The sequence below is a fragment of the Mesoplodon bidens genome (assembly GCF_964165515.1).
Source record: "Mesoplodon bidens genome assembly, chromosome: 15".
NCBI classification, from domain to species: Eukaryota; Metazoa; Chordata; class Mammalia; order Artiodactyla; family Ziphiidae; genus Mesoplodon; species Mesoplodon bidens.
The window spans coordinates 34,995,566-35,008,994 of record NC_138171.1 but is presented as its reverse complement, the minus strand read 5'-3'; the positions used below and the strand labels follow the sequence as shown (position 1 = coordinate 35,008,994).

General features: G+C 41.2%; 1 long non-coding RNA gene across 1 annotated transcript; it reads right to left on the bottom strand.

Moving 5' to 3' along the window:
- Positions 1-12,065, bottom strand: LOC308629494. The gene is made up of 3 exons (XR_014017678.1): positions 11,948-12,065; positions 6,122-6,267; positions 1-340 (listed from the first exon to the last, which is right to left on the bottom strand). It is a non-coding gene; the product is annotated as an uncharacterized lncRNA (long non-coding RNA).
- Positions 12,066-13,429: the final 1,364 nt, after the last annotated feature.

Below are 13,429 nucleotides of genomic sequence, written 5' to 3'. Positions count from 1 at the left end.
CTATCCCATCCCCCTCTCTACCCCAGAAGTAACCATTATTTCAAATTTTGTTTGTCACTTCCTTGATCTTCTTTATCATTTTGAGATAGATTTCTAAATAACACATAGCTTTGTTTTTCATGTTTCTGCCAAAGAAGTGGTAAAACCTACATGCTTTTATACCAGGTTGAGCAAAGAGGTGACTGTGGAAAAGTAACTAAACTGTGGAAAGACAGGAATTGTTTTAATAAGGTCTGTTTTACAGAATTTTCCAAGTCTTAACTTCCCATCCTTGATGATAAGAATGTTACCTTCCTTCTGGTAGGAGGTGGACACATCTTCCATATGAAGGTCTTATCTCCTGCTTTCAGGAAGAAAAAGGGGAGAGTCAGAGCATCCTTCTTGCACCTACTGGTAAAAATACCTTTAGTGCAAAGTAATTTTTATGTCAAAGAGGCATATTTTGGGGCAACATATTCTGGTTTCCTTCAACAGCAACATCTAGACTGGTGTTTGACCAGACAACTGGGCACACAACCTAGCCAAATTGGCACATAAAATGAACCATCACAGCCACAAAACCCCAAGAGGGCGGGTGCCCATTTGCTGTGATGGCTTTCATGGCAGCAGTCATACCTGGGCCTGTAAAAGGGTTCTTGGACTCCACTGCTATGTGTGTGTGTTGCAGGGCGGTCCCCACACTAGCAAGGAATTCTTGGTGCACCAGCTGGGAGTCTGAGAATTCAACAAAATTCCACTTAATTCTGACACTATCTACCCAGAGATAGCATCAGATTACACAGTTTAAGGGCTCAGTCTACAAGACTGCCCCTTCCCCCACTTCAGAGACCAGTCGAAGCCCAGGTTAACACCTGTGTTTTTGATCAACTGGCTCTAGATTGGAGGTTCCAACAACCCCCTCCTCGGGTTTGATTAATTTGCTGGAGTGGCTCACAAAACTCTGAGAAAGATCTTGCTTGCTAGATCACTGGTTTATCATAAAAGGATGGAACTCAGGAACAGCCAGATGGAAGAGAGGCACAGGGCAAGGTATGGGGAAAGGGCAGTGGAGCTCCCATCCTCTCTCTGAGTGCACAATTCTTCCTAAATCTCCAACCCAGAAGTTCTCCAAATCCCGTCCTTTTGAGTTTTTATGGAGACTTCCTTACAGTCATGATTGATTAAATCATTGACCATTGGTGTAGGAGGTGGGGATGGTGAGACTGAAAGTTCCAACCCCCTAATCTGGCTCCAATGACAACCAGTCCAGAACCTCAGAGTCACCTCATCAACATAACGAAAGACACCTTTGTTGCTCTCCTCACTTAGGAAACTCTAAGGGTTTTAGGATCTCTGTGCCAGAAATGGGACAAAGACCAAATATATATTTCTTATCATAAATCACAGTGTCACAGGCTGCACTCCTGGGTAATCCTTCCCACTTTCCTTTTTTTACCCCTACTGCTACTCAGGAGTATTATGGGATAACTGAGCAAAAAGGAAGGAATGTGCTTTGTAAGAACATATCTTGGAGGAAGCTTGGGGAGCCAGAAGGGTAGGAGGCATTTGGGGTCTGGGACCTGGCAGCCTGCAAGTGCCATGTAATGCTGCATAGTCCACTTCCTTGGTTCTCTGTGGCCAAGAGGGGACCAAGACTATTTGACCTATGCAGGCTCTCTTAAAGCCCAAGCCACCTCCATTTCTCAAATTTAGTAGTATGTGAAAACCAAAGAGAAGCAAAAGCAGGGTTCCAAAATTGTGGCACGACTGAAATAGATACATTTAACAAATGAATGCTTTTAACAGGGAGATATTACAAACCTTTATAATTTTGATAGTCATGCAATAATTACAGGGTTTACAAAGTTAATCCCTGAGGCAGAATGCTGTAATGAGACACCGGTTAAACCGTAGGCTGTAAGTCTCCTTCCTTTATAGTGGGCATGTCTCTGGCTGAATATATGACCAACCCCCTTTTGAGGACTGTTCAAAACCTACATATGAGGCTCTTCGTGAATGAGGCCCAAGAAAAGAATCCCTCTCGCTCTGGCTAGGCTCCAGATACAGCTTTAACATGCCTCAATTTCTAGTTATTCTTATGACCCTAAGGAAGGGGTCCCAGACAGAATTAATAATGTGGTCATGAGTCACATCCTCAGCCCTGGCCTCATACTTTTTTTCCACACTCAACTGAATTTATAGTTCCTTCTAGGACTATAAGTTTCCCAGGACTGGAAAGGATTCATTCACTTATTAAGTTAGCTTAAATCATCTAAGATCCTACAGCAGTCTGCTTTTCCTGTATTTGGAAATACTAAAATTTAGGAAAGTATACTAAGTACAAAGTTCATAATGCTTTGAAGTATTTTTATGCTCTGAATGTTTACATTTTCTTGTCAGTTTCTTGCCATGTGGTAACTATACAACCTGCCTAAAGATGAATATTTTTCTACTGGTATTTCAATTTGTGACCTAAATGTTTAGGCATTCAGAATGAGAAAACTGTCCAGATTTGAGAAATGAGGCTTTATTTATAGAGGTTTTTAGTAACTTATAAAACTAACAGCGTTTGACAAAGTTTGCCAAGCTTTATAGTCAGAGATCAAGGGCTGTCCACAGCAGGGAAGAACAGTTTAGAAAAATTATGAGCTATCCTATTTTTAGGTAGGTTATGAATGTTATCTGTCTGAGTGAATTCTTACGCCTTGGTCAGAGGTAATAGCTATACAAAGTAGTTGCTTACCTTGGCTTTCAAGTCTGACTTTAAAACTGCAAATTTTGACATAGTTTAGTTTATTAGCAGCCTTCTTAGAAGGTTCCAGTGTATAATTATTTAGCTAAAATCACTAGCTTTGGGAATTGTTTAATTGATAATGCTGTTCATTGTGATTTTTACCTGTAAGCAGCCTACTTTAAATTATTTGTTATAGCCAAGAGAAATGTCTCTAAAAACAGTTTTATCATTTTTAGTGTACATCTATCCATTGTCTGCCCCTATGCTCTATTTTTCCTCCTGGTTACTTATGGCTAGAATGGGCATTCCTGTGCAACTGGTCCAGTTGATTGCATATGTAATGGATGATTTACCTAACTTATGTTGTCTTAGAATTTTTGCCCTACAGGAGAAAGTATGGGTCACTTTCTTTGGCAATAGGGCTTGTAAGATGAAAGGTTTGGTGGCCTTGTTCTAGGTCCTTTGGTGGAAGCCAGCCTCTGCAGGAAGAGAATGCAGAGGTTGGAGATGGACCTCATTTGAGGTTATGTTGTGGAGAGGTTTCATGGTGGGAGTTTGGTAAATGAAAGGTCACACGGAAGATTTAACTGAGATGGTGAAATGGCATATCTACAGACTCGTGTTTTCCTACCTATGAAGTATTGGAGTGGGTCTGTTTTTCGAATTCTGGATTGCAGCCCTTCAGCGGTTCAGGATCAGCATTAATCACTGACACCTCCCCCATGGCCCCAGCCCCGCCCCACACAGAAACTATCGGTGCGTCTTATGTAATTATTTCTCAGTATTTTTGTTTCAGTAATATATAGGTGCACTGGTGTCATCAGTGTTCGGGGCCCTGTGGATTTGGTAGAAGCAGCATGCATCCTTGCTGCTATGGTTCCACTCAGTCTAATTGTTTGAAAAGTCCATAATGCATCGCTTTAGAACCTACTTGGTGGACCAGGGAAATGAGACGTTAGAACACTGCCATCAGTTGCTATAGCAAGTGACCTCCTTTTCATCCTGTTCCACCTATCTATGTAGTCCTGTGTAAAGAAAATGTGTATGTCCGCTTCAGTGACTCGGTGAAAAGCTACTAAATTGGGTTCTTATCTCTTGCATATTTTTATTGTTTGTTTGTTTGTTTTTTTCGGTACGTGGGCCTCTCCCGTTGCGGAGCACAGGCTCCAGACTCGCAGGCTCAGCGGCCATGGCTCACAGGCCCAGCCGCTCTGCGGCATGCGGGATCCTCCCAGACCGGGGCACGAACCCGTGTCCCCTGCATCGGCAGGCGGACTCTCAACCACTGCGCCACCAGGGAAGCCCTCTTGCATATTTTTAAATTGGCTTGTGCTGTGGTGCTTCTGATTAATTCTAAAATGGAGCTTGTAGTTCTTAAATCTGTTGTGTGCTAGAAATACCTGAGACTAGCTCTGCTCCCACCCTGAACAACACTAACATTGAAAACTGGGAAATGTGTCTTAGGACACTCTTTTCAAAAGTTCCCCGAGATGATTCTGACACACCAGTCATCACCAGTTGGTGGAAAGTTTAACAACTTTGGACCTACATCTAGTTTTAGTTGTCTTAAAACTTCACGTCATTTTGTATTATCTTTTAAATTGTTCCATTTCCGTTTCAGGCTATACTCTTCAGTGAGGGGAGAGGGTTGTGTATTTCATCACCAACAGAAGACTTCCATATACTTGAGCAGAGCAACGTGATGACTGCTCTGTCTTACCACTGTCCGTAGTCTTTAGAGAAGGTTTTGTTGCTGTTGTTTGTTGTTGGTGGTAAAGTTAAAATATATAGGCAGTAATGATGCAAAAAAGTTAATATGCAATGTCTAGTAAAATCTTACTAATTTATACGTGGACATGGCATATATGAATTAAACGTATGAAAAGAAGAAGAAGATGATAAGTGCTATGGGGGAAAAAAAAAGCAAAAGTAGATCAGGGCAAATGGGATCCAGAGTGTGCTGCAGTATTAAATAGGATAGTCATGGTGGGTCTCTCTGAGGAGACATTGAGAAGAGTCGAGTGAAGACTGGAAGGAGGTGAGGAAGTCAGCCTGGAGGAAACCCGGGACAGAGTATCCGCGGCAGAGGTAACACAATGCCAAGGCTCGGTATGTGCACGGATGTGTGTGCCTGATGTACTGGAGAATCAGCAGAGAGGCCAGTGTGGTTGGAACTTTCTGTGCTCAGGGAGGTAATGGGCCTGATCTCATAGGGGCATATGTAGGAATTTGCTTTTTCCTCTGAATTAGTGGTTGTCAACTTTTAAAAAAGTATCATGCCCCTTAGGAAACTTTCTAGACAATTTTATTTTCCTAATGGCTATCCTTTCATAAAATCTTAACACCACAGATATAACATATATTTGTTTATGTACTGTGGCCCTTTGGAGGGCCACTAACCATTGTACAATAATATCCAAGATTCTTTTCACTCACTGCCCCCCGCCCCAAACCACTTTTATCCCCTTGGAGATGATACTGCTCCTGTTGAGAATATAGGTTCTGAGTGAAATTTTATAGTTGGTCCTGCCTGTCACAATTGGGGGTCATCCTGGGGTGGTGGGTGATGGCCCTGAATCACTCTTGAGAGGCTGCTCAGGACCCTGGCAGGAGCGAAGGAAACTTTACTTTCTCACAACCCATAATTCAGACCCACTTTCTTTTTCGTACATTAAAAAAAATTCAAACGTGGACATGAATTTACCTCTTGCCTCTTTGGTAGGAAAACCCCTCCCAAAAATCCCATGCCCATTGCTCTCATTTTTTGTTTCCTTGTGCTTTATTTCACTTTCCCCCATGACCAAGTGAGTAATTGTGATCCTCGGTGGGGGACCCGTTTCACCTCCTCCCCTTCACACCCACCACGTGGGCATCAGTGCACTTGCACAGAATTCCTAATGCTATTGATCATGCTTTCCTGCCCCAAATGCATGGAGAGCCCAGAGTGGCGAAGGGCAGTAGGGAAAGGAGAGGGAGTAGGGTAGAGAGGAGGGAGAAAAACAAAGGAAGAGAGAAGAAAAGAGTGAGTAGGTCAGGGTTGGGAAGTGTTTGGGATGAGAAGATGCTAATCATTCCCACACAGCTGGTACCCTCTCACCTGATAGGGAGACCTCTCAGTGATCCTGTAAGCTCTCTCCCAAGACCACAACGAAAACAAAGCTAGGAAACTCTGAATTTGGTTATAAGTCTGAACTCTCTAGTCAAGGTTTAAAAAAATACGGCATGATCTGCCTGTAATCTTCCATTCTGGCTGCATCTTCTGCCTCTGCCTTCCTGGGATTATCCGTTTTTCTCTCTGCAGGTGGTACTTCTGTCTGGGATGCTCTTCCCTCCCTCCTCTGCCTATCTGTGAACTATTTCATTCTTCAAAGCCCTCTTCAAACCACCACTTCCTCTGAGAGGACTCACCTGTGCCCAGAATTAATTGCAGGGTCCTCTGTGCTATTCTAGAAATTACAGCATCATACTGCAGCTACTAGTCTGTAAGCTGGGTTCCCACTTTAGCGTTGAGCTCTTCAAAGCATTCTAGCAGCGTGCCTGACCCAGCCGTTGATCTATGTTTGCAGAAGGAATAAATGAAAAGAGGTGGGTAGTTAGAACACTCCCTCACATCATACACAAAAATAAACTCAAAATGGCTTAAAGACTTAAATATAAGACAGGACACCATAAAACTCATAGAAGAGAATGTTCGCAAAACATTCTCTGACATAAATAGCAGCAATACTTTTTGGATCCGTCGCCTAGAGTAATGGAAATAAAAGCAAAAATAAACAAATGGGACCTAATTAAACCTAAATGCTTTTGCACAGCAAAGGAAACCATAAACAAAATGAAAAGACAACCTATAGAATGTGAGAAAATATTTGCAAACAACGTGACTGACAAGGGCTTAATTTTCAAACAGCACATATGGCTCAATATCAAAAAAACCCCAAACAACCTGATTAAAAAATGGGCAGAACTGAATAGACATTTTCAGAGAGGAAATGCAGATGGCCAACAGGCACATGAAAAAATGCTAAACATTACTAATCATCAGGGAAATGCAAATCAAAACCACAGTGAGATACCAACTCACACCTGTCAGAATGGCTATCATGAAAAGGAACACAAATAACAAATACTGATGAGGATGTAGAGAAAAGGGAACCCTCGCACACTGTTGGTGGCAATGTAAATTGGTGCAGCCACTGTGAAGAACAGTATGGAGGTTCCTTTAAAAAATAAAAATAGAACTACTGTATGATCCAGCAATCCCACTCCTGGGCATATATCTGGAGAAAACCATAGTTTGAAAATATACACGCACCCTAATGTTCATACCTGCACTATTTACAGTAGCCAAGACATGGAAGTAACCTAAATGTCCATCGACAGATGAATGGATAAAGAAGATGTGATACATATATACAATGAAATATTACTCAGCCATAAAAAAGTATGAAATAATGCCATTTGCAGCAATATGGATGGACCTAGAGATTATCATACTAAGTGAAATAAGTCAGACAAAGACTAATACCATGCACTATTGCTTATACGTGGATTCTAAAAAAATGATACAAATGAACTTATCTACAGAAATAGAGTCACAGATGTAGAAAACAAACTTATTGTTACCAGGAGGGAAAGTGGGGGAGGGATAAATTGGGAGATTGGGATTGACATATACACACTACCATATATAAAATAGATAACTAATAAGGACCTACTTTATAGCACAGGGAACTCTCCTCAATACTCTGTAATGACCTATATGGAAAAAGAATTTTAAAAAGAGTGGATATATGTATATGTATAACTGATTCATTTTGCTGTACAGCAGAAACTAACACAACATTGTAAATCTATACTCCAATAGAAACTATAATCCAATTTTAAAAAACAATGCAACAATAAAATTCTTATACATGTGAAAAAAATAAATTTGTTCACATTATAAAAGACTTAGAAATTAGGAGAAAAGGCACCAACAGTCCCAAGACCTCAACTACAATCACTATCATTATTTTTGTTAATTAATTTATTTTTTATTTATTTATTTTTGGCTGTGTTGGGTCTTTGTTGCTGCATGTGGGCTTTCTCTAATTGTGGCGAGTGGGGGCTACTCTTCATTGTCGTGCGCAGGCTTCTCATTGTGGTGCCTTCTCTTGTGGTGGAGCATGGGCTCTAGGTGCGCGGGCTTCAGTAGTTGTGGCACACAGGCTCAGTAGTTGTGGCACATGGGCTTAGTTGCTCCGCAGCATGTGGGATCTTCCCGGACCAGGGCTTGAACCAGTGTCCCCTGCACTGGCAGGTGGATTCTTAACCACTGCGCCACCAGGGAAGCTCCACTATTGTTATTTTGATGTAGTTTATTTCTCATATTAAAATGTATGTTTAAACATGGAAAAAAAAAAGAAAAGATACATACACTCCAACGTTCATAGCAGCACTATTCACAATAGCCAAGATGTGGAAGCAACCTAAGTGTCCAGCAACAGATGAACGGATAAAGAAGATATATATACATTTACGTATGTATATATACATACATAAATGCAATACTACTCAGCCGTAAAAAAATGAAATAATGCCATTTGCAGCAACACAGATGGACCTAGAGATTATCATACTAAGTGAAGTAAGTCAGAGAAAGACAAATATTATATGACACCACTCATATGTGGAATAAAAAAAAATAGTACAAATGAACTTATTTACAAAACAGAAACAGACTCACAGACGTAGAAAACAAAGTATGGTTACCAAAGGGGAAGGGGGCGGGGAGGGATAAATTGGGAGTATGGGATTAACAGAGGCACACTACCATATATAAAATAAACAACAAGGATTTACTGTATAGCACAGGGAAATATATTCAATATCTTGTAGTAAACTGTAATGGAAAAGAATTGAAAAAAAAGAATATAGATATATACATATATATGTGTAACTGAATCATTTTGCTCTATACTGGAAACTAACACAATATTGTAAATCAACTATACTTCAATTTTTATAAATAAATAAATAAGAAAAGAGATTGGTGAGGAGGGAGAAAGAGGAAAGGAGAAAGAGCAGAAAAGGAAGAAAACCTAACTAGTAATCAAAGGAGGCAGGAAGTAGAATAAGAGGAGGAGAAAAAGAACAATCAATCATGCCTCATTCAGAATTTGTAATGTGCATTTTATGTCTTCAGAGCTTTTGCAGGTTATATTTACCAACTCAACCACTTTGTAATGTAAATAAGGTAGATATGATTAATTTCATTACAGAAGAAACAAGTTAAGCAAGTTATGCAAGATATGCAGTAAGTAGCTAGATATTAACAGCGGGTATGACCTGAATCCAGGATTTTTGAGGGGAGTGGTGGAGGTGTATTATGTATTTCTTTGTAGAGGAAAGGAAAAAAAAAAGATTGTGAAAGGAGAAGACCACCCCCACCCATCCACCTCTCCCCCAAAAAGGAAGAAGTAAAATATTCAGGAATTAGGAAGGGATGGGGTGGGTTTCATCTCTGTTTTTCTCTTAAGTCAATAGTCACATTTAGCTCCTCAACCATACAACTCTAGAGGATGGATTTGAGGCTATCTGTTTTGGAGAAATGAAGGCAGAGGAGGTAAGGGGGAAAGGAAACAAGTTGAGTCTTGGGGTTAAGGAAAATAGTGACGTCTAATTCCTTTGTCATTAGGACTAGATGTTGCTTAGGACAGTGCAGACTGGAGCCCAAAAGGTGCAAAAATGGGAAGGAAAAGAAAGCATGATGGATTTTGTGTAGGGTCCGTAGATGAAACTGCATCCCTAGAGCAAAGAGATGGAGGAGGTTTGTTGATGAAGGCAGTTAACATTTTAAAATCTATTTTAAAAACCAAACAATACAGAAGAATTGTAGCAACATTAGGAAACATGCATAAGCAAAAAGGTGAAAATAAAAGTTACCCACAATCAGGGGCTCCCTGGTGGCACAGTGGTTAAGAATCCGCCTGCCAATGCAGGGGACACTGGTTCGAGCCCTGGTCCGGGAAGATCCCACATGCCGCGGAGCAACTAAGCCCGTGCACCACAATTACTGAGCCTGCGCTCTAGAGCCTGCAAGCCACAACGACTGAGCCCGTGTGCCACAACTACTGAAGCCCACGCGTCTAGAGCCCATGCTCCGCAACAAGAGAAGCCACCACAATGAGAAGCCACCACAATGAGAAGCCACCACAATGAGAAGTCTGCACACCGCAATGAAGAGTAGCCCTGGCTCGCTGCAACTAGAGAAAGCCCACGCGCAGCAACAAAGACACAACACAGCGCCCCCCCCCAAAAAAAACAAAGACTAACGGAAAAGAGAAAACTATCACAGGACTTGTGACTTATCTCCCATTTAGAAAAGAAAAAGACACAATATCTATAGCGATTATTTTAAATAAAAGTATATCCCAAGCAGCCAGAATCAAGTCCAAGTCTTGAAGGTATCTGAAGAGTAGGAAGGTAAAATAGAAAAGCTAGCCAGTTGTTCAGTAATCATGATCTCTGTGAACTCAACTGTAAAGGTGGCGTCAGACTAATTGTGGCACTTGCTTATCATGCTTTTGAGAAAATTCCAACTAATTTATCCCTCTCCCCCTTTCCCCTTTAGTAACCATAAGTTTGTTTTCTATGCCTGTGAGTCTATTTCTGTTTTGTAAATAAGTTCATTTGTATTTTTTTGATTCCACATATAAGTGATATCATACAGTATTTGTCTTTCTCTGTCTGACACTTCACTTAGTATGATAATCTCTGGGTCTACACGTTACTGCAAATGGCATCATATCATTCTTTTTTATGGCTGAGTAATATTCCATTACATATATATACCACACCTTCTTTATCCATTCATCTGTGGATGGACACTCATGATGGCTGCTTTAAAAATCCTCATCAGATAATTCCAACGTCTGAGTAATCTTGGTGTTGGCACCGGTTGATTGTCTTTTCTCATACAAGTTGTGATTGTCCTGGTTCTTGGTATGAGTGATTTTCCCTTGTATACTGGACATTTTAGGTATTATATTGTGAGACCCCAGGTCTATTTAGCAGGCAGTCACCCTGTTTAGGTGTAGCATGTAGGTCCAGGTGCAGGGGGATGTTCAGCTCCCTTTGGGCCCTGCTGATGCCACCCTGGTGTAAGTGGAGCACCAATTCCCATGGCCTTGTTGCCTCCAGATGAAGGGGGAAGTTCAGGTCCACACTTTGCACTACTGACATTAGGGTGGGGGAGTGCAGTGCCAGCCAGCATTTATTCACTCCATTTTTTCCTGCTGTTTTGCTGCCAGGTGGGAACAGAAGCTCAGATCCCTCCTGGGGTCAATTTTATTTTGATTAGTGTGTATCTTACTTTGAATTCTTTATACCCTACAAAGAACCCAGTAGATACCTTGCAAGTGGAAATATTCTTTAAGAATATTCAGCAGATGGAATAAATAGTGGAATGAATATCACTTTAGAGCAAATCAGCTAAAGATTTATTTCAGAATTCAGGTTCTCTTCCTCATCACTACAGTATTCTTTGGAATTCTCTTTACTCTGCTACAGTTAATAATTCTTTATGTTAACTTTCCCTGTTCCAATTAATGTGTGATTTCTTTCTCCTGAGTGGACACAGACTGATACACTAGTAGTTCCTAATGAATCCCTTTTTTGACATTTCTCTTTTTTGCAGCAATAAAAATAGCCCTGGGGGCTTCCCTGGTGGCGCAGTGGTTGAGTCTGCCTGCTAATGCAGGGGACACGGGTTCGAGCCCTGGTCTGGGGGGATCCCACATGCCGCGGAGCGACTGGGCCCGTGAGTCACAGCTACTGAGCCTTCGCATCTGGAGCCTGTGCTCCGCAACAACAGAGGCCACAACAGTGAGAGGCCCGCGCACCGCAATGAAGAGTGGCCTCCGCTTGCCACAACTAGAGAAAGCCCTCGCACAGAAACGAAGACCCAACACAGCAGAAATAAATAAATAAATAAATAAATAAACAAACTCCTACCCCCAACATTAAAAAAAAAAAAAAGTAATTTTCATTGTATCCTCATTGCTGTGTGAATACTTTAAAAAAAAAAATAGCCCTGGCAAGAGGGAAGAGATATGGGAACATATGTATATGTATAACTGATTCACTTTGTTATAAAGCAGAAACTAACACACCATTGTAAAGCAAAAAAAAAAAAAAAAAAACAGCCCTGGAATTTCAGTGGCTGTTTGACACAAAAGTTTATTTTGAACTCACCTGAAGTCCAGCCAGTGTCTGGGAGCAGCTTTCCACACTGCTGTCCTCCAAGCTGCTACTCGAGAACCCAGGTCCCTTTCATTCTATGTCTCCACTGTCTCCTAGAGCCTCCCCAGAGGTCACTACTCATCCTCTGCACCCAGCCCACTGATGAGCTGAGAGAGACAGAGACAGAGAGACAGAGACAGAGAGACAGAGAACAAAGGATTGCATGAGATGTTTGATGTCCAGGCATGGAAATGGTATGCATCTTCACTGCCCAAGTTCCAATGACCACAACCTATTCATGGTCCAAACAGGGAATTTGGGAAACACTGTCTTCAGGAAAAGAAAATGCAACTAGCTAGCCCCCGCTTCCCATCTTTCTAATGTATTTACATTAATTTTAGACATAGTAATCTGTGTCTAATATATTTTATAATTATATATTTTTATAATTGTATATTTTTCTCTTCATAGTCAAAACTAATACTGTGATTTAGTTTCTTGTATAGTGATTCATATTTCCTTGTCTCTCTCTTTCTTCCTTCCTCTCTCTTTCCTTCCTTCCTTCCTTCTTTTCTTTCTTTCTCTCTCTCACTCTTTCTTTTTTCTTTTCATTCTTTCTACTTTTCATCAATAAATATTTATTAAGCACCTGTGATGTCCAGGCAGTGTTCTAGGTTCTAGGAAAATAGCAGTGACCAACAAGAAAAAAAGAGTCCTGTTTTGTGGTGCATAAACTCTGGTGAAAAGACTCAGAAACAAGTAACAAAATAAATATACATACAACTCCGAAGAATGAAAAATGTTGTGAGAAAAAGTAATGTGAAAGTTCGAGATGATGATGAGGAGAAAGATGCTTCTGAGGCAGTTTCATTTGGGCTGAGTCCAGAACAATACGCAGCCAGCTGTGTGACGATCTTAGTGATCATCTCTGTCTCATGCAACCCTCTGCCTCTTTTTCAACTACACCTCTGCAGCTGAACACGCATGGAGAAAAAGTTCAACAACACTGAATGTTCTCACTTTAAAACCTCAAGGGGGCCTAATGCTGCACAATAATCATGGTGGTTCTCAAAATGTGATCCCCAGACCGGCAGCATCAGTATCACCTGGGAGCTTGTTAGACATACAACTTCTCAGGCCCCACCCCAGACCTACTGAATCAGAAATCCTGGGGAGGAGCTCAGTCTGTGTTTCAACAAGCCCTCCAGATGACTCATACACACTGAAGTTTGAGAGTCACTGCACTCATCCCACCGTACTTCTCTCTCCTGAAACCTTCCTCATCCTCACACTCAGCTGATGACTTAACCTATTTTCTTGGGCAAAACGAAGCAAAAACTTTCCGTGCTCCCAAATAAAATTGGTCCTTCCACTTCAGCTCTAAACCTCATCCCCTCTTGCCTATTCAAGAGCATCACTCGACCAATTTTCCCCTCTCCCTCCTAAATCATCTTCCTTCTCAACAGCCTTATTTCCATCACATTCCCATTAGCA